At 43.3% G+C, this 27386-nt stretch overlaps 1 protein-coding gene across 3 annotated transcripts in view; it reads right to left on the bottom strand.

Moving 5' to 3' along the window:
- Positions 1 to 27386, bottom strand: part of FOXO1 (forkhead box O1) — a 92219-nt gene that overhangs the window by 63575 nt on the left and 1258 nt on the right. The window lies entirely within an intron of this gene.

Genomic DNA, 27386 nt, shown 5'->3' with positions numbered 1-27386 from the left:
GAATGTCAGTTATGCCTCAATGAAGCAGCTTCTTAAAAACATGTATGCACAGCCCTTTGAGGGTTTCACTCTTCGTGAGCTCTCTGACAAAAGCATCTCAACACACCGTGCACCGTGTGGCCCTCCCGTCCCTTTTCTGCACTTTTCACCCTTCCTTCCGACAGTCCTGAAGAACTCACTGTGCTGTCTGAGCTTGCCTTCTTCCCTCTTTTTGTTTATTCTTCTACTACTTCCTGGAAAAGGGGGAGTAGAACTTGAACTTACATGGCCTAGACTCAACTCTCATCTGTATCCAGTCACACACTCAGTTGGGAGCCCAGCTCCTAGCCTGAGAAATGGGGATGAAGACCACCTACAGTCCAGACACAGACGGGGGACTGGTCCAGTGGCTGAGGTTCCAGCTGAGTGAGGTGGAGAGATGAGAGAGCTCTACAGACGGAGACAATACACAACAGTGTCCAGGGTCATCACCTCCACACATCTGAAGCCTGCAGGCTCAACCCTCTTCCCCACGTCTTCTCCCAGGCACCTGCTCTGAAACAGACTCAACTCTCCCCTGAATTCACACAGCACCACAGAGACACTCAGTGAGGCCACCCAAGGTCGGCCAGGTTCATCACAAGTGCATGCCGTGAATAAGGCCCCCCTATCTCAATTCCCAAGTGTAACAGCCTCATCTTGATGTGTCCTCCTTGCACATCAGAAGAGCACAGTACCTCAATGCAATAATCATACTGAGCTACAATGATTAGATCCTGATCACTGAAAGAGCTCAACCAGTAAATGGCAATGAATAATTGTAACGGTAAGTTCTGAACTGCCTATACCTTCATTCACAACCAGAGGATGCACAAAGTGGCTGGATGTGGGGCCGACCCACCCACCCGTGGCCCCCTGTTCTCAGACTGAGTTGTGAACCTTGGCTAAAGCCTGCGAGGAGACCACAGATCCAGTTTCCCTGTGGCCATCTGGTTCCACCTGGCCCTTCTGAGGCACTGAGTTCTGTAAGAGGAAGCTATAAATGATGGGACTCTGACAAATATGCACTGGTGGAGTGAGTACACATCATTCAGAAACCAGGGGACCTAGAAGGCGGATGGGAACTGGTGGTCAGGAAGCCTATGAAAGAACAAGGAGCCGAGTTAAGGCCTCTCTCAAGCTCAGCACTCAAGCTCATCAGCATGTGGAGTGATCGGAACCTCTAGCTACATCACATTTAGGATTTTTAACTCACTGCTCACTACACTAAAAACAGTGGTATCTTCTACCTTCCTATCACCAAAAGGTAAGGGAAGAAGGTTTAAAGTGTAATTACCTAGAACCAGGAACCCCAGACTGGCCAAAACACTAGGCATTTTGTTCTAGGAATTCAAGTACTGTTAATTTCAACAGCAAGAGGAACCAAAACCCAGAGAATCTGATTATACAGAAAATCTGCATGTAGTATATACACAGACAAGCCAGGGGAATCCTCCAAAACAGCCTGGGCCAGTTTTATCTTTGTTCTTACTGAAGAGCAAAAATGATCAGTCAGCACTGGAAAAACCAAGAAAGGCTTGTCATTTAATGGTTGGTCTGGTAACCAAGAAAAGGGACTAAAACAATCTATTCATACCCGAGAAGTCCCGTGAAGGCTACACGCCTTGGCAACAGCACTATGTCCTTTTCTTGGGTTAAGTCTTCTGTATTTGTTAGAAGGGAGGGAAGCTGCCTTGAGGTGTAACACCAAGATTCCTCCTGGGCCCACTCTGCTGGAAGGTGGTTCAAAAGGAGAGAGGAAGAACAGAAGAGATGATGCCTCCACACAGGTGTGACTTCCGAAGCCCCGAGAGGCTTGCTGAAGTGTGGGGGGATTTTCTGCCTGACATAAATGATGCTGTGGGGGTAGATGAGAGGAAGAATGAATCCATTATGATGAATAAAAAAAAAAATGAAGAGGATACAAAAATAATCACTACCGAAGTCATCACTCCAGAGTTCTCAATCCTGTGGGGCTGAGAGGCCAGGCCTGGGGAGCCGCTGCAGGTGGGAGTCACGCTGTGGCAGAGGAGGGCTCCCCACTGACACCTTTAAGCTCCAGCTCTGCAACACAACCCGAGTGGACCTCACAACTGGAGGGTAAGTTTAGCACACACCATTCTGTAAAACAGAATGTGACCTCACGGTACACACCAACATTAACTCCAAAGGGATCAAAGACCTTAATGGAAGAGCTAATGCTATTCAACTCTTAGAAGGAAATGGAAATGGAAATCTTTGTAACCTTGATTTAGGCAATGGGTTTTTTCTTTTTTTTATATTTATTTATGTATTTGGCTGCACCGGGTCTACTTGCATCATACGGTATCTTCGTTGTGGCGTGCAGATGGTCTAGCTGGGGCAGGCGGGCTCCGGGACACATGGGCTCAGTGGCTGCAGCCAGGAGGCTGAGTTTAGTTGCTCTGCATCATGTGGATCTTAGTTCCCCAATCAGGGATCGCACCTGAGTCCCCTGCATTGCAAGGTGGGTTCTTAACCACTGGACCGCTAGGGAAGTCCCAGACAATGGATTCTTAGACAAAAGCACGAGCAACAAAAGAAAAACATAAATAAATTGGGCTTCATATAAATCTAAAATTTGTGTATTTGAAAAACACCACCACCATTTTCTACACCCATGTTCACAGCAGCATTACTCACAATAACCAAAAACTGGAAGCAATTCAAGTATCCACTGACAGATGAATGGATAAACCAGTGTGGTACATACATAGAAGGAGATATTAGCCTTAAAAAGGAAGACAATTCTGTTCTACACAACAGTCTCTGTTTGAAAACGTTATACTAGGTGGAAAAAGGCCAGTCACAAAAGGACAACATCACATGAATCCTTTCATGAGGCACCTAGTACCTAGAGTAGTCAAATTCAGAGACAGAAAGGAGAACGGTGGTTGCCAGGGAACGAGGCTGGAGGGTATGGGGAGTTACTATTTAATGCATCAAGAATTTTTATCTGGCAAAATGAAAAGAATTCTGGAGATGTATAGTGGTGATGGTCACACATTACGACAGCACTTAAAGCCACTGAACTACAAACTTCAGAATGAATTCAGATGGAAAATTTATGTGGATTTTACCACAATTTTTTAAAGTAGAAGAAAAAAAATACCATACCACCACCAAGAAAGTGCAAAAGCAATCCACAGAATGGGAGAAATTATTTGCAAATCATATATGATAAAGGATTTATATCTAGAATATATAAAGAACTCTTAAATCTCAATAATAAAAAACATAAATAACACAACTTTTAAATGGATACAGAATCCAGGGAGTTCCCCAGTGGCCTAGTGGTTAGGATTCAGCGCTTTCACTGCTGTGACCCGGGTTCAATCCCTAGTCTGGAACTGAGATCTTACAGGCCACGTGGTAAGGTCAAAGGAAGAACAAAAACCTGGAATTCTTCAGGCAAGAATACTGGAGTGGGTTGCCATTCCCTTTGATGATCCCCTGGAGAAGGAAATGGCAACCCACTCCAGTATTCTTGCCTGAAGAATTCCATGGACAGAGAAACCTGACCGGCTACAGTTCACGGGGTCACAAAGAGTCAGACATGACTGATGATTAACGCTTTTAAAAAAATAATAAGTAAGTAAAGAATCTGAATAGAAATTTCTCCAAAGAAGATATGCAAATGGCCATTAAGATGCTTAACATCATCAGCCATCAGAAAACTGGAAAACAAAGGCACAATGAGGTACCACTTCATATCCAGAAGGATGTCTAAAATAAAAAAGTAATAATGTCCAGCGTTGCCAAGGATATGGAGAAATTAGAAGCCTCACACAGTCCCGGTAGAAATATAAACTGATGCAGCCACTTTAGAAAAGCCCAGCAGTTCTTCAAAGGCTAAACACTGAGTTACCATATGACCCAGCTATTCCACTCCTCGGTATATATCCAATCCAAGGGAAATAAAAAGGTATGTCCACACACCAAAAACATTACACATGAGTGGTCCCAGAGCAACATTATTCGCAACAGTTTAAAGGCTGAAACAACCTAAATGCTCATTAACTGATAAAATGTACTTTATTCATACAGTGGAATACTATTTGGCAATAAAAAAAGGAATGAAGTACATACTACAAAATGGGTGAATCTTGAAAATGTCATGCTAAGTGAAAACCAGTCACAAAAGATTGCGTATTATATACGAAATGGTCAGAATGGGCAAATCCATAAAGACAGAAAGCAGATGAACAGTCAGTAGCCTAGGGGTGTGTAGGGGGCACAAGTGTAGGGGGCAATGGAGAGTGACCAGACATGGTGACAGGTTTCTTTTGGGAGTGATAAAAATGGTCCACGGTTGACTGTGGTGATGGCTGCACAATTCTATGAATATACTAAAGATACTGAATTTTACTATTTAAATGGGCTAACTGTACAGTATGTGAATGATATCTCAATGAAGCCACTATGAAAAAATATAAATGTGAATGTCTATCCATGCCTTACCTAAAAGATACCGAGACATAGTAACTCTCTGAATGGCAAAGGAGAAAAGTCACCAGTCTCCTTAAAAATCAACCAGAGGAACTCAAACTACTGGCCCAGGCACACCTCATCAGTAGACGTGCCTGCTACATGTACTGTGCCCAGCATCCAAGGTCATCCGAATAAAGTGGCAAGGCACTGTACCCAAGCACCTCGCTCACCATTCAGGTTGGAAGCGTACTCATGAGGGGCTCCTTTACAGTCTAGGACTTGACAGCAACTCCTGAACGTCAAACTGTCTGCCCACATGACAGACAGGTACGACAGCACACCAAGGTGTGATATTCCATAGCTATGACTTAACAGCATAAGATAAAGAAGGCTCACTCTTCTAATTAAACTGCCCATGATAAAGTCACCTCAGACTTCCCAATGGCACCACAAAGTCTCGCCTTGTGTTGGGGAAATCTTCAGGAGAAGACTCAACAGCATAACTGGTTCATGTCTACGTGAGTACATATTTAATTATTTGGCTATATAAGCAGTAAAAAATCTCACTTAAGACATAAAAAAAGTCCCATGTTCAATAAAATGAATATAAACTTAAGAAGTTGCAGTAAAAAACATATAATTTGTAAGTGACTGAATATCATCACTAAGAAAAGTGGCTCTGGTCTTATTTTTTTTTTTTAAAGTACAATTTCAACATCACTTTAACATCATTCACTAAAATCTACGCCTCTAAACATACCTCACAACACTTGTGAGTCATAACCAACCTTACAGGGCATCTGGCATTGTTCTACATGCTTGAAATGAAATATTAGACATCAGAAATGTTTATTATTACAGAAGAGCCTTTCAATCAAGAAATCGTAAGGCCTACTTCCACATTAACTAACCAGAAAGAGTTTAGAAAAATATTGCTTCCCATTCATCCTGCTTATTCAATTTTTCCTAAGAAGATAATAGGGAGTGAATTCCAGGTAATATTTTTCTTTAGGCTATGTATAACTTTACAGAACCACTACATTGCAAGCTTCTCTTAATATTAAAAAAGAAAAAAATGTAATTACTTCTAATAAAAAGCCTTTTAACCCAGAAGGGCAACTTTTAAAGACTTAATTACAGTTTAATATTACAGCACACTGGACTGAGGAGGAGACACTTTATACATTGCCAGGGTTGTTTAAAAAGAAAAATCACCATGGCCAGCTTTGTTTTTAGTCAGCTTCATAATTCGCTTGTCAGGCGCTAGTGAAATTTTTGTAATCAGATTTATAATCCTTAAACAAATATCTTGTTAAGACTAAAATGAAACGGAATCCTGCCAGAGAATTTGTATATAAAAAAACTTAAAGAAGACGTCATGTCGGGGCGATTCCCTGAACTAGATTTCTCACCTCTAACCACTGCCCTCTGCAACTGGGCAGGGCTGGTCCCTTGGGCAGGCAGGGCCTCTGGCCGACGGCCAGCCACACCCTGAGGAGGGAAATGGCTTTACAGAGCACTTCACTCTCCACTGGGGGCCCACCCCGCCCGGTCACGGGGTCTAAGACAGTCCGAGCCATCGAGATGCAGGGCACTCTAACTGCTGCGCCCTCCCTGGGGACGCAATATGTGCATTTCACAGGCCCAGAGGAGCACAAGTCTACAGGAAAAAGCTGTAGGGCCCGTCCTACCTCTGCCACAACAAATGATACAATCTCAGGCAAAGTTCTCCTAACTCTCGGGGTCTCCTGATGATAACCCTTACCTTGGAAAGTTGCTGAGAGAACCAAACAACATCTCATAACAAAGCTAGCACAGTTCCTGTCATGAGGTACAAGCTGAATAAATGACAGTGATTATTAACTCCGACATTCCTTGAACAATGACTGTGCCAGGCACTGGTTTTTTAAGCACTTTACACATATTAACTAACACGGTTCTCAAAACAACCCTCAATCACTATTATCCTGACTTATAGATGAGAAAACTGCAGTCAAGAGGTTATGAATTTCACCCACCAGTCAGGTAATCGGGATTCAAAAATCAAGAGAAGGAATATTTCCAATTTGATGGTTATCAGCCCGTCAAGTAGTGGTGGTACATGCAACAGCTATTGGATCCTAGTGTAAAAAGCTTACAACAGGGACCTCTCTGGAGGTCCACCTGCCAATGCAGGGGACATGGGTTCGATCCCTGGTCCAGGAAGATTTCACATTCAGAGAAGTGACTACGCCCGTGCTCCTAGAGCCTGGGCTCTGCGACAAGAGGAGCCACTGCAGTGAGAAGGCTGTGCTTCGCAACTCAAGAGCAGCCCCCACTCACCGAAACCAGAGAAAGCCTGCACGTAGCAACGAAGACCCCGCACAGCCAAAACTAAAATAAATAAATTTTTATAAAAAGCTTCCAACAGGCCCACACTGGATTTCACCTTGACCCAGATGTTCCTACCTATCAAACTTTACCTCAAAAAAGTCAGCCTCATCCTTCCTGCTTTGTTATGTTCTAGTCCATGCTAAATAATAGCTGCCATTTATAAAAGACACTTGTACATGCCAAACACTGCACTAGAGTATTTCACACTTTATTGCATTCTCATAACAACTTAAAAGAGAGTTCAGTTCAATTCACTCAACTCAGTCGTGTCCGACTCTTTGTGACCCCTTGGACTGCAGCACGCCAGACCTCCCTGTCCATCACCAACTCCCGAAGCTTACTCAAACTCATGTCCATTGAGTTGGTGATGCCATTCAACCATCCATCCTCTGTCGTCTGCTTCTCCTCCTGCCTTCAATCTTTCCCAGCATCAGGGTCTTTTCAAATGAGTCAGCTCTTCCCATCAGGTGGCCAAAGTACTTGAGTTTCAGCTTCAGCATCAGTCCTTCCAATGAATATTCAGGAATGACTTCCTTTAGGATGGACTGGTTGGATCTCCTTGCTATCCAAGGGACCCTCAAGAGTCTTCTCCAACACCACAGTTAAAAGCATCAATTCTTCGGTGCTCAGCTTTCTTTATAGTCCAACTCTCACATCCAGACATGACTACTGGAAAAACCAAAGCTTTGACTAGATGGACCTTTGTTGGCAAAGTAATGTCTGAGCGACTGAACTGAACTGAATTCTAAGTTGTTATGAGAATACAATAAAGTATGAAGCACTCTAGCACAGTGTTCGGTGTGTACAAGTGTCTTTTATAAACGGCAGCTATTATTACTTTAGCATAGACTAAAACATAACATAGAAGGCAGGAAGGATGAGGCTGACTTTTCTGAGTTAAAGTCTGATTGGTAGGAACAGCTGGGACATAAGAGAGTTACTGTTTACATTTTTCAGATGAGAAAACTACAGCACAAGTGAGGCCCAAGTGTGAAAGGCAGGAATCCTCTGGGGCATGTGACTAGCTAACTCAGGTTCTTACCACTCTAGAATATGGACTTCCTCAGCAACAATTCCTTTATGAGAATAACTGTCACATCTATGGTTCAGATAACCAACACTACAGAATTTCAGAAAAAGCATATGTTTATCTGTAAACTAACTACAGATGAGGATAAAATGTTTGAACCATCACATTTCAGGATCCCTTCCAGTTGCAGTGTGCATTTTTACCAACAGTGTCTTACTAAGTTAACTAAGTTAAGATATGTTTGTCTACTTTGTGTCTATATTTTTAATTCTTGGAATTTCTTTTTCTGCCAGTATAGTTCAGCAGCAGAGAAGACTGGAATACTGAGGAGGATTCTTTTCCTTCCTAAATCTAGGAACAGCATGGATTGGTTTTGGTTAGGCTGCTGAAACTGAAGCTCCAATACTTTGGCCACCTGATGCGAAGAACTGACTCACTGGAAAAGACCCTGATGCTGAGAAAGATTGAGAGCAGGAGGCGAAGGGAATGACAGAGGATGAGATGGTTGGATGGCATCACCGACTGGATGGGCATGAGTTTGAGCAAGCTCCGGGAGCTAGTGATGGACAGGAAGCCTGGCGTGCTGCAGTCCATGGGGTCTCAGAGTCGGACACAACTGAGTGACTGAACTGAGTACAGTTAATAGTGAACCAGATAATCTAAGGACCTGGTAATTTAAAAGGTTGCTCTAAAAAAACACATCAAGCAACGTGAGAATCGCTGGCATCTTCATCATCTAACTTACAGAGGAATATTACAGTGACATATGAAAACATAATATGAACGCATAAAGAAAATATCTTTCGGTCCTCCTCAAGAAAAATGTAATACGCTGTTTTCTAAATGTTTGTTTCCTATCCATTTATGTGGGAAGAACTATACTCACCTGTTTCCAGAGACCAGGCAGCAGAAGGGAAGAACTCTGCCCTAAAGAGCTGCCAGTCCACGGTGAGACAGGAAGCGAGAGACAAACCCATGAGAAGGCGCACCCATCACAAGGAATCAAAGGCAAGAGATCCCTTTGGATGGGATTCAACTGGGAGGGAACCAGGAAAGGCTTGGTGAGGGAGTGAGCAAAAGAGGCAATGTGAGCCGAGGAAGGGGGCCGTGCAGGAGAGGGGAGCGCCACCAACTCCCACCACACATCGTGCACGGGGACCAGGCCCGGGCGGGGCGCTCTGCCACCACACACGCGGGGGCACCTAGGACTTCAGAAGGCAGACACTGTCCTCAAGAAAACTCACTCCCTCTTAGACAGTACTGAAAACAACTGAAGCAAACTTTATATTCACGCCGGACAGAGGGAGGAAGAAGTTCTGAAGTCACTTAATGAAACAATAAATGAGGCTTCCTCGGTGGCACAGTGGTAAAGAATCCACCTGCCAATGCAGGAGACTGAGGAAACACAAGTTCGATCCCCAGGTCGGGAAAATTCCCTGGAGGAGGAAATGGCAGCCCTCTCCAGTATTCTTGCCTGGAGAATCCCAAGGACAGAGGAGCCTGACGGGCTACAGCCCATGGGGTCGCAAAGAGTCTGACACGACTGAATAATGAGATTTTAGGGCAGGAAAAAAATAAAGGGGAATTTTACATGGAACAAGGCTTCCCAACCTCAGCAACACTGAGGCTTGAGGCTGGCTGACGCTCTGCGGGAGGGCTGTCCGGGTGCCGCTGGGTGTTCAGCAGCACCCATGGTCTGTCCCCTCTGGGTGCTAGCAGCCCCACCCCCAATTGTGACGACCAAAAAAACCCCCAAATTGCCAAATATTCTTTGGAGGGGGGGGTGCACACGCAAATCCCTCGCAGTTGAGAACCACTGGCCTAGTCTTTTTTGTCCGGAATGCAGAAATACAGACATGCCTCGGACACAATGCAGGTTCCATTCCAGACCACCGAGATAAAGCACACACGCAGTACAGTGGGTCACACGCACCTCTGGGTTTCCTGGTGCATGTAAGTCACGTTTACACTGTTGTTACTGCTGTTCAGTCGCTAAGTCGTGTCCAATTCTTTTCGACGCCATGGACTGCAGCACACCAGGCTTCCCTGTCCTTCACTATCTCCCAGAGTTTGCTCAGACTCATGTCCATTGAGTCGGTGGTGCCATCCATCCATCTCATCCTCTGTTTATTAAGTGCGCAACAGCATTACGTCTCAGGAAATATATACGTACCTTCATTTAAAAATGCAAACCGTCATCTGAGCCTTCAGTGAGTTGTAATCCGTTTGCAATGGTAACATCACAGATCACTGATCACCATAACAAATATAATAATGAATATGTTTGAAATACTGCAATAATTGCCAAAATATAACAGAGATACAAAGGGAGCAAATGCTGTTGGGAAAATGGCATCAAGAGACTTCCTCAACACATGGTTACCACAAACTTTCAATTTGTTTTTGTCATAAAAAAAAAAAAAAAGGCAGTATCAGCAAAACACAATAAAGAGAAGTGCAATAAAATGAGGTAAGGCTGAACTTAGAATATTTTCCTTCCTCTCCTCAATCTGAAAAATCTCTCCAGATAAAACAGATAAGAGGACAAGGGAGACAGTAACATTTGTCTTCTTACATAGCAACCCCAATCTCTTAGCCTTCACAACAATCCCAGGATGTAGTATTCTCATTTTACAGATGAGGAAACCTATACCTAATGTTAACTTGCCCAAAGTTCTGCTAAGTTCAACACGCCTGAATGGATCTGTGACAATACTCCAGGTTCTAAAAGCTACTGCTATTGCTTCTCGGCCTTTCGGGTAAGATCAAGTGTAAACATTACTGCTCCAAGGGGTCCTTTTACTTAGGTAAAGAGAAATTCCATTACCTAAATAAAATAAATATTAATAACTTTCTATAAAACCCCATACTAAATTAAATGGCACAAATCCTGTCCATCTATTAGGAACTACTTGTTCAGGGAAAACCTAACACGCTACCACTTCACCCAAGAAATACACACAAAAGCAGATGGGAGAAATAATTGCTGTGGGTTGATGCCATTTTTCAAGACTGTATGAGAAAGGTAGGGGGGAATGAACACCACTTGGAAGGAGAATCCAAAATTAAGCTTTATCTATCTCTGAAGCACGGCTACCATATCCTCCAAACCACAATCCTCTGGCCAAGCAGCTCCCAACGCAGAGGACTTTCTCTCGACGAAGGGCATCCCAGAGTTATACAGACCAACTGAGATGACCTAGTAAGGTCCCAGCTGTGGGATGGAAACAGGGCCAACTGGTAAAGAAGGCTGACTAGCACCTTATTAAAGTTTGGGTGACAGGTCAGGTAAGAATTTGCCTTATCCTCATCCCTTAAATGAGGGCTCGACAGCCTTCCTGATGCGTAAGCTCGGCCCAAACACAAGTCTTTTCTGTCCAAGTGGGTCAGTATTTGTTCTTTGTTAACCCCACAGCATCACCAGGCCAAGCCCATCTTCCCCGTGCAGGAAGTACTCTTTCTCCTAGGCAGTGTGCAGATGGAGTAACAGAGCCCACACAACACCCCAGCACCCACCAGGCCATCTGGAGAGGAAAACAGGGGCCAAAAACTCCTTTCTGGCACACTCCGAACCATGATTGGGTCACCGGGTCACTTCTCCCAACCCTTCATTAATCACCACCACAAATGCATGCCTTTCCCTCCTCAGAGGACCAGAAAGCTCACTACCCCAAAGGCATACTATACCGGAGGACTCTTTCATCTCTGAGAGTCTAGTTAACTAACTGGACAAGCTAGCAACATTTCTGTCTTAGGGTTGTCACTGTGTGTATTAACTGTTTGGATGCTGAAAATTAACTGATCACCTTATCCATTAATTTTATCTTATTTCCAACTTAAAGTCCTAGTTTTCCTCCAAGATCCCAAACATCATCATTCTCTCTGATACAGCAAAGTGAAGTGGTTAAGAGTCTGAGATCTACAATAAAAACCCACCAGTATCTTGGTTCTCTCACTTACTGTGTGACACTGGGCTGTTTATGCCTCAGGTTCCTCACCTAAAAAACAGGAACAGTCAATTTTTATAAATTATCTTTGTTCAACACTTGGTATTGTCATATTTACCGTGTTTGTCAATATGTAGGGTTTTAAATAGTATATTACAGTTTTAATTAGTTTTCCGGTTACTGATCAACTGGGTCATCTTTTAAGGTACTAATTGGTCATCTGCTTTTCTCTCTCCTATAAATTGCCTATTCATACCCAGTGTTTATTTTGGGGAGAGTTGTTTGACATTTTCTTATTGATTTGTGGGAGTATTTTTAATATTCTGGATAATAATCCAATATGCCTTTTACTACATAGAATACTTCAATTCTGACATAATAAAATGCATCAATCCTTTTAAAAAATGGGGATAGCAATGCTAGCTACTACCTTTTATGTTTATGTGATTGCTTGCCTGAATCCAATATCCTCTAGAGGAGGAGGAAGAGGAGGGATGGAAAATCTCAAACTTTATTTTCATTTCAAAAACCTTAATGCTTCTAATAAAGGCATGTGTTGCTTAAAATTTTTAAAGGCAAAATATAAAGGCAAAAAATAAATTACTCATGTTTATACAATTTAAATACAACCCACCTGTAGTATCTGGGGATATTTCCTTCCAGACATTTCACACAATTGGAAATTGAAACTGAAAGATATCTCATACAGTTGAACAAATTTACATACAATTTTACTCTCTGCTTTTTCACACTGCCAGCTATTTTCCTGTACTATCAGAGGTTCTTCCAAAACACAAAACCAGTCTCCAGAGCACCCTTATTAAACTTGCTACAGAATTACTAGGAAAGTTTAGGAAAGAAAGGTCTAGTTAGCCATTTTAGCTTTCTTGGGTTCTACTCTGTTTTTTTATCTAAACATACTTTTATATAATCAAGACGTCCAGAAACAAAATATGAGAGCCCCAGACTCTCAGCTACTCTGAATCTCAAGTCCAAGTACTTCGGCTAATGCAGAAACGTGTAATATGGCCTAACTACCTAGCTCCCTGCTCTGAGCACCTCAACGTGCCCTACAAGTACTCCCCAGTGCTGTCATTAGCCCCATTTTACAGATAAAGAAGCTAATACAGCAGAAATGTGACTTGTCTAAATATGAATTATCTGTTTACCCCTCTAGAAACAAAACCCAGGACCTCCTCTACCAGTCACTGAAAAATCACAGATCTGGACTAGGCTGATGAGGGCATCAGGAAAAGCAAATGCCAGAGGGAATTCTGACGGCTCTGTAGTGACCCCAACACTGAATCTCAAACACCTTGGTGGTCTACGGGCATCCTCCCAGGGGTGTAAGGAGAGATATCTAAGTGTGTTTTGTAGACACTGGCCGGCCAATTATTCCCAACAATCTGTGATTAAAACAGGACGAATGTTCCTCTCCCGCCTCAGCTCATCCCAGGCGGAGCCAGGTAAGGAAGCCTCCAGGTGGACTGACAAGGAGTGAGGACTCTACTGCTCTGAAAAGAAAGGGCAAAGGTACCAACTAGGAGGACCAAGGAAAGGACGGTGACAAGGGCGAGCATCAAATCCGAAGGACACAGAGACGCGCCCGTGATGCAAGAAGGTCTGCATGCACACAGTACTGGCTCAGAAGCTTCTGAAGTGATTTACGGGAGATTCCCGTCCTTAGTATTAGAGATCTCAACTCCATAAAGCCTGGTTGCTGCTGCTGCTGCTGCTAAGTCACTTCAGTCATGTCCGACTCTGTGTGATCCCATAGACAGCAGCCCACCAGGCTCCCCTGTCCCTGGGATTCTCTGGAGTGAGTTGCCATTTCCTTCTCCAATGCGTGAAAGTGAAAAGTGAAAGTGAAGTCGCTCAGTCGTGTCCGACTCTTAGCCACCCCACGGACTGCAGCCTACCAGGCTCCTCCGTCCATGGGATTTTCCAGGCAAGAGTACTGGAGTGGGGTGCCATTGCCTTCTCCGATAAAGCCTGCTTTGCCTGGGTCAAATCTCTGCAATTAACAGGGGCAGCATTCTCTCTCCTCATTAAAAAAACAAAAACCACACAACCCTGAGATTTTAACTGCTTTCACTAATGTAGACACCTCTCCAGTCTGCAGTCTCATATTCTCTAGGCCCGAAGTTGAAATTTAAAACTTCAGAATGTGAAATCAACCAACACCACCCATTTCAAAAATCAATCATTTCCACATTTAACACGGATGGAGCAGGAAGGTTACAGAATTTGCTAAGCCAGATTCTGGCTAGAGACAAAGTTCAAGATTCACCACTGAAAAGCAAGAGGACACACTGGAGCTCAGTAAAAACAGCTGATGACAATATACACCTAGCACAACACTGATATGGCTAGGATTACTCATCTTGCACTTTGGTGTGGTCCTCCCTTCCAAAAGTCAAACACAGGTTGACTACACATCTCAGAACGGGATGGATGCGGCAGTGCTGGAAGTCACATCTATACATTCAGACTATCCCACATCCAAAACGCTCTTTCCTTCCCTCCCCCTGATTACTTATCAGCACAAACTGTAGTTTAAAAAAAATCAAGACAGGCAGACTAACAAGCTTTTAGCATAAAAGGCTAAAATACACTGAGTTGCTTCCATTAAGTTTATTCCCCTCAGTTACTTGCCTCCTTGCAGATCTCCTCTTCACAGGTCTGGCTTAACGTGGGGCTCCTACTTCGTTCATTTGAGACACAGGACCACTGTCCTCCAAACCCTGATGAGAACCCAACACAGGCCTCCTAGCCCTGTTCTCTTACCTCTCTTCTATGTCAATGGGAGACACAGCATCCGAAAGTTAGCACGGGCCTTCTCTCCAGCCATCCGACCAGAAGCGCGCTGTCCTGGGACAAGGGCACTGCCAGCGCCGCTGTGTACTACACTGGTTCGATGTTTTGACAACGTGTACAAATCTTAAGTCCTTGGAAGTGTTTACTAAGGAGTTGGGACGGGTTAGCTGGGAAAATAATTATGGGAAATGGCTTCAGATACATGAAGGGGAAATAAAGTTAGCTGATTCAATGAAGCTCCCAAGTCCAGACCCAGGAGCAAACCAGGGGCTAGGAGGAGGGGAATTATACATCAACACAGAGGCTCAATACAGAAATAAACTTTTTAGCACTGTGGGTGGTAGGGATTCTCAAAATCTCCAAGTGACCAACCAGAGGCTCACACACCAAGCAGTGCTTTTAAAATTTATTCAACTAAAAACTTCATGATTCCGCATACCTTCTCTTACACAAAGCTCAGTAAACTTTAAAGGCCTTGAGCCAAAAGTCAAGAACAAGGAGATAAATAGGAATCGCAACTCTTTAAGGTAACCTCTATATAGACAACTCCTTGTTGTCTGTTTCAGACACAAATCTCCTTGTAAATACTTCTGAATGGGATCAGATCTATTAATGATTTAGTGATCATTTCCAATGGCAGTCGTAAGTACCATCAGGTTGCTGGAACCAGCAATAAACTTTAAGCAAAGGTCTCACCTGATTTTCATTAATAAGCTGGAAAAATATATTCAAAACAAATGAGAGGGCTGAAATGAGAAGGAAAGCAAAGAGGTGATGAAAAAAGAATGGGGGGTGGTGATGATCAAAAGCAGAACTATTTTAAAATACAAGCATGTGGATGTGTGCCCTCAAAAAGCTCAGAGGGCTGCACGAGGCATTCTTCATTTAGTGCATAACTGAAAACAAAATAGAGTCCCTACATGGAACACTGTTAACTAACCCACCCTGGGTATTGACCTTAGGTGGGGAATGAGAAAATTAAATGGCAGGCCTATTGGTGGGTTATCGGGAGGTAGGGATACTTTGATTTTCTGCTCAAAGTGCTCACAGCAAAAGGTGACTTTTAAAAAGAAAATACTGTAAAACTCTGACTGCAACAGTTTCTCTCCACTTCATCAAGTTTCAGAAGCTAAAATTTCATGACAATTCAAAGGGGATAATTTTTGATGTCAGTTTTGACTATATTCAGGAAACATAATCACACAGGTAAGCTTTTAGTCAGTAGCAGCCAACACTCCCCTCCTCAGGGAGAGGGGCAAATACGTCCCCCCTTTGCAGTTGATGGCAAACTTAGGACTGGTAAAGACATCACAAAAAGACAAGCATTTTAGTTCTCTTTGCCATGTGTACATGGATGAAAGAAGAGTTCAAAGACCCTAAAATGTCGAGCTCGTCAAAAATTTAAATCTAGATCAGAGAAAATAAAACTAAATATGAGTATAGCATTTTCTCAGTATTTGGCACTACTTTCGTAGGCTCAGACTCCTAATAAAAAGCATGCCAAGTGTACCACACCCAGAAGAGAAAACTAATACCCTCTTTGTGCGATCCAATTTTGCTTTTTTCCTGTCTTCCTCCACCTCTGATTGAAAGAGCCAAAATGCATACTCCCACACTATCACAGGAAACAAAGCCAGGGAATTCCATCTAAAGTGAAGGATGTCAAATTGCCAAGCACGCCTAGCAGGATGTCAAAGGCCATGCCTCGTGTTCGACCACACAAAAATACTACTAAATATATCTATTGCCAGAATGAGTTACTGTAAATCCAAAAGCTGTAACCTGGTGAAAAAAGGCAGAAGGGACATTAAACTCAAAAGGGTTTAAGCCTACAGGGGGGAGCTGTCCCGGCTGACTTTCAAGTTCATTTGCACAATAAATGCGGTCTGACAAGTCATTACGCTCTTCTCGGTGGGCCCGCTCTTCTCTTCTCGGTGGGCCCGTGAGCCGGCAGTGTGTCCCTCGCAGGGCTGCAGAAAGGTGGCTGCTGGCTGGTTTCAAGCCTGAGGAACAAGACAACAGCCCAGGGGAGCAGGGACAGCTCATCAACAGAGGTGAGCTTTTCTGCAAAAGGCAGGTGGAGGACTTGAAACTCTGCTTAATAAAATTCAATGTCATTTTTCTCAGTGAGTCCCTCAAACAGTCTCAGCAAGCCACCCAGAAACGAGTTTAATGGGGCACATGATTTAAGGGGTGGGGGGCTATCTCCATTTTCAATCCCAGGGGTGGATTCAGAGTTAAGGATCACAAAGACTTTAGTCATGAATCCCTCTGAAATGGTTTAAGTTTTCCTGTTATCCTTCATTACTTCTTCCTCCCAGCGCTCTTTTAAGAGTGATTTGAAACACAAATGGAGGTGGGGAGTGTAAATGAGGCATAATTGGCGGCCCTGAGTTGTCAATTGCAGTGCAATCGATCTCCGCTCTAAGACTTCCAGAACTGAATGTGTTTTCCCTTTTCTCTTCTTGGCTTTTACACATAAATACAGGCAGAGGTAATGGGTAGTCTAAGGACACAGCCATCAACAGCTTGTCTTTGATTAAAATGTCTCCATAATTTCATCACAAAAGAAATTAAGCAGGAATTCCTTCTAGGAACACATTCAGCATTTCAAGTGACTCAAGATAGTTTACACTATTCAATGGGAGCACATGGCACAATAATCAGTATTTTTAATTTTTTTCATAGAAATATAATTTAGAAGGCATGCAATCAGAAAGTAGTAAGGTCTAACACTGACTGACTTCAAACACGCACCCTCCTATTGTTCATGGAGAAAAAAACCACTCAGCATAAATATGAGCTGCCTCCATATCAATATCAATATTCCCTCCATTTTATTCTCTATCCCCTACCCTTCAGCTCAAAATAAAGCAATCACACCAAGGAATGCAAGGCACAAACTTAATATTCAAACTACTTACCAAATGGCTTGTAACTCAACTCGGCTGAACAGATTAATTTAATACTGACTAGAGTCAGACACCACAGTGAGAAATTCAGGCTGAAAAGACCATGCAGGAGGGCAGCCTCTGAAAGGATGGTGACAGACAGGGAGACTAGCCCTCCAGCACAAGGACCCACCTAAACACTGAAGCGTAGCCAGAGGAATTCTGGAAGCTTCTGACAATCATGCTTCTAAAATTTTATTTAATAAAGTGACTTCTGCATTAAAAAAAAAAAATGTTCTTGGTACAATTCATTATCAAAAGTATCAAAATGGCATTTCAAGAAATATAGAGCACTTTAAGGAAACACCTCAAGAATAATATTACAGGGCTACAACAGAGCAGGGGGATCACAGCTGGAGAAGTACTCATTACAGAAACAAAAAAAAAGAGAATGTAAACTGCATCAAAATGTGCCTCATTACAGGAATTTCTAACTCTAGAAAATTTCTTTCTTTGGCATTAATTTTTTAATTATCCCATGTATTTCAGAAGATAATAAAAACAACAATAGAAACCATTATAGTGACCCTCTTCTAAAACAGGTCACCAAATACTGTGCTTAACATCAGCGTTCCATCACAACCTGAAAGTCTACGCATTAATGCAAATGCATATAATAAATATAAACCCAGGCCCTACATTAAGTAATTCTACTCCAGGAATTCTAAAGGGTTCAGAAATCACTTTGGGTAACCAGAGCTGGCGTACAGGAATCTTTCACATTCAGTGGATGCAAATGTCACAATGGGCTACCAAAGAGGAAGTTAAATTCCAAAAGGCTGAGGGAGAGAGACCAATACAGCCGCACAGATTAGAGAACTCTCTCAGTCCTGAGGGTCCACAGGACTCTTTCATATTCACTGCATGTAAATTTCATGATGGCATGCATATCTACCCATCCAGAGAAAAAAAGATTACATTCAAGTTTAGAGAGGTGCAGCCAGCTAGGTTATCGGGTATACAAACAACCTCAGCTGATATTTACAAGTTCAGCAAGTTCCCCTTGGCTACCTCCCCCTCAGACCCCTTCAAGGCTGGCCTTGCGGAGCAGACAGGTGATGCAACGCCTGCCTTTAAGGTGGCTGGGCGTCTCAAGTATTCAAATCACAGTACTGGCGGGCTGAAATCTGACAAGGAACCCTCGCTGGTGTGACAAATTGATGATCCTGCAAATTAAACATTATAGAGTAAAGAACATCTCAAATGCACCTACCTCGCTGCAACCCTACACTAAGGAATAACTGCAAAAATTCATGTCAAAATAGGAGTGCAATGAAATCCACTGCCTTAAGAATCTGCCAAAATAAGACCCTCTGGCTAAACCATATGCAAACCATTTCCTTTTACCTAGCTTCCAAACAACCAAACTGTCTGAGATATGATATATATTTACTTCTATAGACCATTTCCATATATTTATGTGGTTATTTTATTTTTTTAGCTTTGAAGGACACACAATATTAACAAGTCTAGAAATTAACATAATTCAATTTTTTATCTCTCCAAATTGGACTTGAAATTCAAATGCATTTCTTTTCAGGTAGACCCTCTTCACTCTTAACCCTCAGCATCACTACAAACATACTGCTCCCTCCTTCTGTGGGCAGGCACTTCTCATTCAGACAAGAGAGGTCCTCCCTCAAGCCACCTACATGGCAGGCTTCTGAGGCATGATATTGGTAGAGGAAGGTACTTATTTTTTAATTAAAATAGGAACACTGATATGGGGAGGGGGGCACTGCAAAGAGGCAAAGCTAAGTGCCTCCTCCTCCTCTTCCTCCTTCCTTCAGGAGGCATGCCTCTGTCTTGGCTTGAGTCCAAATAAGAGGGGGTTAATCATGCTCTTTGAGACTTTTTTACTTCAGGTACAAAACACAACCACTGAGGTCCCCTCCCCCTTCCTGAAATCAGGTTCCTTTAGCTACTTTCAAATTTTTAACTCAGCAAACCAATAATGTAGGCCCCTCACTAGCAATGCAAAGGCAAGCTGTGTAACAACTCAGGGTCACAGCAGCAAACAGAAAAACATTTCTTCTCAAACCCTGACTGTGCATGCCTGCTTTGCAACAAGTCCTGTCCAACTCTTTGCAACCCTGTGGACTGCAGCGCGCAGGCTCCTCTGTCCAGGGATTCCCAAGCAAGAATACTGGAGTGGGTTGTCTTTTCCTACTCCAGGGGATCTGCCCAACCCCGGGATTGAACCCACATCTCCTGCATTGGCAGGCGGGTTCTTTACCACTGAGCCACCTGGTCCTGATTGTTATCAAGTCTCCAATTTAATAAAAGGAAAGATTCACAAAACCATGACCCGTTTTCTAGATTCAGAAAGAAAGGCAATTGAGAAATAGCCTTCATCAAAATAGCCTTCATTAGACATCATCAAATGAAGGAAAAACCAATGGACACAGGCCACCGCCTCTTCCCACCCTCTTTCTCAGGACAGCTTTGCTTTTAAACAGGTGAGCTGGGCAGCATCTCCAGAGCTGTCAAGATCATGGGGTTTAGTACTAGATCAGGTCTGTCACTTCAGCCACACAAAGAATAATGCTACAATTAAGACAAATATCATCTAAGGAAGAAAATTAATCAATGCAAAAAAAAGACTTTCTTTTTAGGTCAAAGACCAACGCAGAGATTACTATAGAACCAAGTCATGGTCAAAAAGGTGGCAGCCTGGGCATCTCCATGCATGTGGCTGGCGAGGGTTGGAGAAGAGCAGGACCTGTCAGAGGCAAGAGCACATGCCAGGTCACAGGCACACTCCCATGGGCCACGTGCTTTGGAGGTGACACTCTCTTCTCAAAAGATGGTAGTGCCACCCACGATCATTAAGAACTGAAGAACTCACATGACTTGGTGTCAGCAGGAACGGGCCACCGTGGAAGAAATGACCTGTCAACCCACAGACCTCCCCAGTGACTTCTAACTCTGCCCAGAGGGAGATGTTTTACCTCTCTCTCTCTGCTTATGGAATGAAAGACCAAAGACCTGGCCAGCAATTTTCACCCTCACTCAATCTACAGAAGTAGAGAGGGGGAAAACAAGACTGACCAATCGTTTCCTAGTTGCTTTTGACTAGATGACCCAGACATCGTTAGCAACCACACAAGAGGGATGACCTGGTGTGCTGTGAAAGCTACTTCATCCAGGTGAGTGGTAACTTACTCATTTAACAAAACCTCACAGTGGTGACCTATGTGGTCTATTTTTGCATCACTGTCCCCCTCCCAGCAGCAGGGTATCTTCTGAATAAAGTGCTGTCTGCTACTATAGATATAAACACACAAGAAAAACAGCTTCCTACATTTCTTCAACACCTATCATTTCTAAAATTGCTTATAAGTTTTAATATATCTGTATGTCTGCCTTTTGATATGCCAGAGTTTTTACGGTATAAACCTTTTAGTTCACCAAAAGGCTAGTCAGATTCACTTCAAGTATTCTGAATTCATGCAGTTATGTCTACCTTCCTGACATCAATTTTGGGTTTAGTCTATCTAAATTTAACCTCCTCTGGATCTGTTGAAACACCTTCTTATAACCTACTTCATACTGTACTTGGCTTAGTGGATAAAGATATAATGAAAAAGTTATTAAGGATATCTGACATTTAAACTGTAAAGCAACATAACTTTCACTCATAATTGCTGTAGGTTTATGTAAAGACTGATAACTTCAAGATTTCTCATTAAAAAAAAAAAAAAAAAAACTAAGAATTACACCCAATCATCTTTCTTTGAATCACTCTGTCCCCAGGACACTGGGCATGAAAGTTGATTTTAAAGAACCAAGTAAAAAGCTAAACATTTTATAAACTTCTACTAGTCACATTAAGTCGATTCTGTTCCACGCATTACCAAATTCTATACATCAGTTTTAAATCAAATGCAGCACACTGTCTTCAAATTGCATTCCATGGGCATCTATATTTACAGGAGAGCATGTTTCTGAGAAATTGTATTTAGAAAACTTAAAATGTAAGCCTATTTTCACAATTTCTTATATTACAAAAACAAAGATACAATCTCATAGAAAAATTTGGTTTATATTATTTTTATAATGTATATAAAGTCCAAGTTCAGTCTGACAGTAGACTCTGCTTCCCATACTTTTCACACCTTCCCTATGTGCAGCCTATATCCATCTCACAGAGAAACTGTGCTTCCCTATTTTCACGCCCTTATGAAGGCCAACCCATCATTCCAAACATAAATTTTAAAAACAAGGATTGATGGGAAGATGGATGTGCCAACAGACAAATATATGATAAAGCAAGTACAATAAAATGAAACAAGTAGAAACTAGATGATAGGTAGACGAGTGTTCAGTAGAGAATATTTTATAATGAAATTTGGGGAGAATAACATTCCATTTTCAAGGTCCACCTCAATGACCAACCCAGAACTCCACTTTTCTCAAAGGCACTTAACCATGCTAGCATGTATCATATTACATGTCACATCTAACCTCCCTACAGGATCCACATTTGAATCATTTTTTTATCAATCAAATGCCTCTAATATAACTTACACACAATAACCATTCAACAAATGGGAAGAAAATACTTTGACTACAGACTGAAAATAATCAGTTCTTTAACTGTACTAATAAAAATATCCTGATGTATTACGTGAGAATAATTGCAGATTTAGCTTTCCAATTTTATTGGGCCTAATACCAAAACTAATTCACTTTTCTTTCTTTTGGTTACAGCAAAGCTACATGAGGACCGGTGGGAGGGGTTGGGGGGGGAGAGGTGACCCAAATGCCTTCCAAGTGGCAAGAATAACTCAACCCAAGACTCAGTACTTTCAGCACTTAGCCCACAAGTCCATAAACCATCGACAGACTGAGTCGAGTAAACTGGGATGCCAGTGGAAAAAGAAAAAAAAAAGTTGGTTGTTTTTTTTTAAAAAAAGGTTGAACCACTTGAAATCACCAATGTACAAATAAGCATTTTCATGTTTCTTGTGTTCTATCTAAGACTACAAAAAAAAAAAAGGTAGTAATTGTCTTCTAAGACTTTCTGTGCCACTGACTTGAATATTGTTGGTCCTTATTGGTAATTAACCAAAATAAGGAGGATCCATCAACACTTGAGTACATTTGTACATTTGTACACAGAGTATCCATTGAAATAACAAGCCTTTACCCCTCAGACACACCAAAATAAACACTTTCAAGTTCATCTGGTCCTCTCTGGTTCACAACTGAGTAACAATCTACCAACTTAAGACCTCTGTGTACACCAGGGCAGGTGGGGGACTGGGCAAGTCTTTGCAAACTGTTACTATGAAGGCACACCTTGAACTGCAGAAGCAGGGCTGGATCTGCTCCTTCAACGTGGAGCACAACTATGCAAACTCCTCTGCTCTCTCCCACACCATGGGGCTTACACAGCCTTTCTAAGAGGATCCCAGGAAGCCCGAAAGTTATGGCACACAAAGACCAAAAAAAAAAAAAAAACCAGCAGAGTCAATTCCCATGATGCCAGGGTACTGGGTCATTTCCAAGGGCAGAGAGTGCCAGAAAAATACAAACAGTTCAGGCTTCCCAAAGAAATTCCAGGCTAATACAGACGTTCTCTTAGAAAGTCACCCAGAACTGCAGTTTAGGAGCTTGAATCAAGAGGTTAGAGAACAAGGGCAAGCAAAACGTTGGGGCCGCCCCATCAGGGATTCTAAGCAACCACTGAGTATTCACTTCTCCCTCCCCATTTCATGTGGGGGGGGGGGGAGGTGCTCAGTGGTTCAATCACGTCCAACTCTTTGCAACACTATGGACTGTAGCCCGCCAGGCTCCTCTGTCCATGGGATTCTCCAAGCAAGAATACTGGAGTGGGTTGCCATGCCCTCCTCCAGGGGATCTTCCAGATCCAGGGATTGAAACCACATTTTTTGCACTGGCAGGCAGATTCTTTGCCACCGCACCACCTGGGAAGCAAGCACTTAAAAGATCCCCTCGCAGTGCATGATAGCTGGCAATACTTCTGTCCATTGCCAATGCCATAGCCTTTCAGTAACTGGGGGGGGTGTGTGTGTGTGTGTAGAATCTCAACAAACGTTAACATTTTTTAAAGTATACATGAGACATGAGAATTTAAAATGTCTTCTTTCCAGTATTCACATGTTTGTCACTTAAAAAAAAAAAGCTGAATATCATTCAAAAATAGAAGCCACCCCTCCTGCCGCATCTCCCCAAGGATTTACCAGAAGACCGAAAGTAAAATAAAAATGAAGCTCTTATGAGGGGCAATTACGTATTCACATTTGACATCTATTTGGGAACTTCTGAACAAAACATCTGAGCCACAGACATGTTCACATCAGGCCCACATAACTTTCAGCCTATAGCAAATAAGACATCACACTTCGCTGCATTAGCCCCTTTCCCAACTCTCTTTCCTCATGCTCCTTTCCTCAGACACATACATTGAGATTTTCACCTGACTGTAAAAAACGTTTTCTTTAAGGTTAATTTCAATAATGATCACAAGATTCTGTCAAATATAACTGTGCAGTAAGAAAGCAGCCGTCAAACCTGCCATGGAATCTCTGTGGCTAAATTACTCACCTGCAGATTGAAAGCCCTCAGAATAGAAAAGAATTTTTAAACACTATGAGAAAATGCACCATCAGGTCACAGACCAAATTAAGGAAACTTCATTCCAAAATGAAGACTATCTCAGGTAGCTCATAGTAAAACAATTTTAACAACTGTTAAGACTTACTGTTGAAGTAAGCTATTAACCTATATTAAGTGTTCCAAATAATTTCAAAACAAAAACAAAACACAGAGCCAGAACTCACAATATTACTTCCCAAGCTCTAGAAAACTTTCTGTATGGGAAGAGAAAAAAAAAAAAAAGATCATAGAAATGAAGTTTCACTATTTATAAATACTGTACATGGTTTAAAAGATCCCGGGTTTTCCAAAAGTCTCAGCTTCCACTTTGTGTGTAGCCTTATGACAGCTCTAAGCAATATTCAAACAAGTATAGAGAAGATTTTGCATACCATTCCTACAAATACAAATGCATATCCCACAAATACAACCAGTCTTTAAGGAACTAAAAGTTTCTGAACTTTTCAACAGCTTTCCAACTATTCTGTCCTATGCAACTCACTTTCAAATTCTCAGGCAGGCCTCAGGAAGTAAAGCACAACAAACTATATTTAATTAAATATTCAATCTAATTCCCTACAGTAAATCACAGGAAATAACTTAGTTCCAAAGCAGCCTCTCCTAAAGCAGTCAAGTTTGGGTTGATTTGCATTTTAGAATTGAATTTTTTTTTCCAAGCTAAAAGTCATAGTAAAATTTCTCCTTTTTATGAATCTTTAAAACACAGTGAGTCTTTCAGATCTGAGAGTGAAACTTGGTTTTAACAAGTAACTCATTTTTATGAAAACTCCAACCAGAAGATGAGTTATGAGTTAGAAAACACTTCAGGTTGTTTCTTTTCTTCTTAAAATACCCTTTTACTCAAAGTGAAAATGCACTTGCTGTAATCTGACTTGCACCAACTGACTGATACACCTGAAACATTTCCTCAGTTGAGAATGGCAGCATGCTCCCTCCCAAAGCCCCAGGAGGTTTCTACTGGGAACTGCTACTGCTGGGAGCCACCACTGGGCCTCTAATTCTGGACCAATAATTCTTACTAACATTTAACAGATCTTCCAGCTCTAAGCAGTACATTTTCTTTAATTATAATTGCATTTGGGAAAAAAATTAAAACAAGAAAGAACCTAATATAAATGGCTTGAGTGGGTGATTTTAGCCTTAGAATCTTTTATTTTTAAAGCACTTAAAAAAAAATAAAAACATTTAAGCTATATTCCCAGTTTAAGAATGTCTTAAGGCCACATGAGAGGCGAAACTAAAAATAATTCCCAAACTTTGCCTTCCCCTATCTTCAAAGAAAGGCACTCCAACAAGCTGAAGTAGGCTGTATCCATTTCCAAGGACATGCAAAAACGGTGTTAAGTACACATTGTACTCTGAATGATTAAAAAAAAAAAGGTTTTTTTAATAGCAAATGCTTTATAAAAGCTCAAACAGAATTAATAAATAAGTACTTAAATTCAAATGTTAAAGTAAAAGTGAATTTGGCAGACACCCTCTATTTTCTAACTTAAAAGAATATACACAGCGCATAAAGTACAGAGGCTCTTTACCTTTTAGAAGCACTTGGTAAAATGGCATGTAATACCTAGTAATGAATGAGATTATATGTGAGGCTTTTACTCTAAAAAGCACTTCGGAAGAAATAAGATCCTGGCTCCTTCTCCACGAGTTTCAATACGATGTGATTAACTTAACCTTTCCGACACACATTAACCACTGGGATGACACTGTATGTAAAACAACCTTGGTGTAACAAGTGCGCAGCAAAGGAAATTACTATGCTGTACAGTCCAGATGAGGGGTGAGGAGGAGTCTGGCTCAACTACAGAACCTTGACATCCATCCTTCTACCTGTGACCCTGAGCAACTGCCAGATTCTGGAAGCCGTAGGGCGGACGGAAGGCCGGTCAGCCTCCCCTGAGCCCGCCCTCCTGAGCACCCCAGGGCCTTCTCTACCTCGGTGGAGGGATGGACCTGCCCCCTCCAGGATCTCTCCAGATGGGTATCTGTCTCTCTCTCAGAAAGACAAAAAGGGCCAGAGGCACTTCATCTACAGGGTCTCCATCGAGGCAGGAGGTCCCTCCGGTTCCCTAGATTCGAACCTCCACTCTAACTCCCCCAAAATACTGGTCTCAAAGCCCCCTGCCTTGCCTCTCGGATCTGCACCTCCGTACTAAGATGGAAAAGCAACAGAGGACACATTTTCCCAACCCCGGTCATCCAGGGGAGCCTCTCTGTGCCTAATTAAAGGCCTTGAGCCTAGGGCGAGGCCAAGTTTGCGGGGCACTTCCTGGCGCGGAGAAGCGCTGGCCTCGCCGCCCCGCGGCCGGGGCCAGGCGGCGCGCGCGGCCAGAACGCGCTGGCCCTTTAAAGGCGCAAGCTTCCTGCGCCCGCGGCCCCTCCCTCGCCGTCGCCAGCTCCCGCCCCCGCCGAGGGTCACACTTGAACTTTAGCTCGCCTCGCGCGGCCGGGCGCCGGCGCTCCGCCGGCGGTGGCCGCCCCTTCGCACGTGTCGGAGGCGCTACCTCTGGCTGGGCGCGCCCGGCCCCCGGCACTCGAGGCCACTTCCAAACGCAATCAAAACAAAACAAAATGCACGCGGGCCTCCCGAAACTGCGCGGTCGGCCCCACGGGCCTCCTGGCTGGCGCCCTGCCGTTCCCCTCCACCTGCAGCTCCGTCCCCGGGCGGCGGGGCTCTGAGGCCCCCATCGCCGCGCCCTCCTCCGCCCCGCGCGGCGGAAACGGCTCCGCGGGGCGTCCCGGGGCTTGGGGGTGGGGGACGCCCGCCGCGTGGGCGGCGGGGAGCCGCTCTCACCCCCGATGTCCTGGGGGATGGGGAGCGGGAATATGAGCAGCGGCTTGAGTCCGAGCGAGCCGAGGGGGAACAGCTCCCAGTGGACCCCCCGCCCCACCCCTCTCTTTCACGGGCGAACTTTTCTGGCCGCTTGGAGGTCCACTTCTTGGCGTCCGTTTCCTCACCCCCTCTGGTCCCAGCGAGCCCCTTCCCGGTCCCGCTCCAACTCTCAGTAGAGCGCGCGCGCACACACTCAGTCCTGTCCCCCCACCCCCGACGGGTCCCGGGTAAGCCCACCACCCACCTCTGCCACTCTCGCCATCACCCTGCACGCGCTGCCCGCATGCCTTGCACTTTCAGGCCAAGCGAACTTGCAC

Source organism: Cervus canadensis, chromosome 9 (assembly GCF_019320065.1).
Source record: "Cervus canadensis isolate Bull #8, Minnesota chromosome 9, ASM1932006v1, whole genome shotgun sequence".
Lineage (NCBI taxonomy): Eukaryota > Metazoa > Chordata > Mammalia > Artiodactyla > Cervidae > Cervus > Cervus canadensis.
The sequence above is the reverse complement of the archived record's forward strand: the minus strand, read 5'-3'. Positions and strand labels throughout refer to the sequence as shown.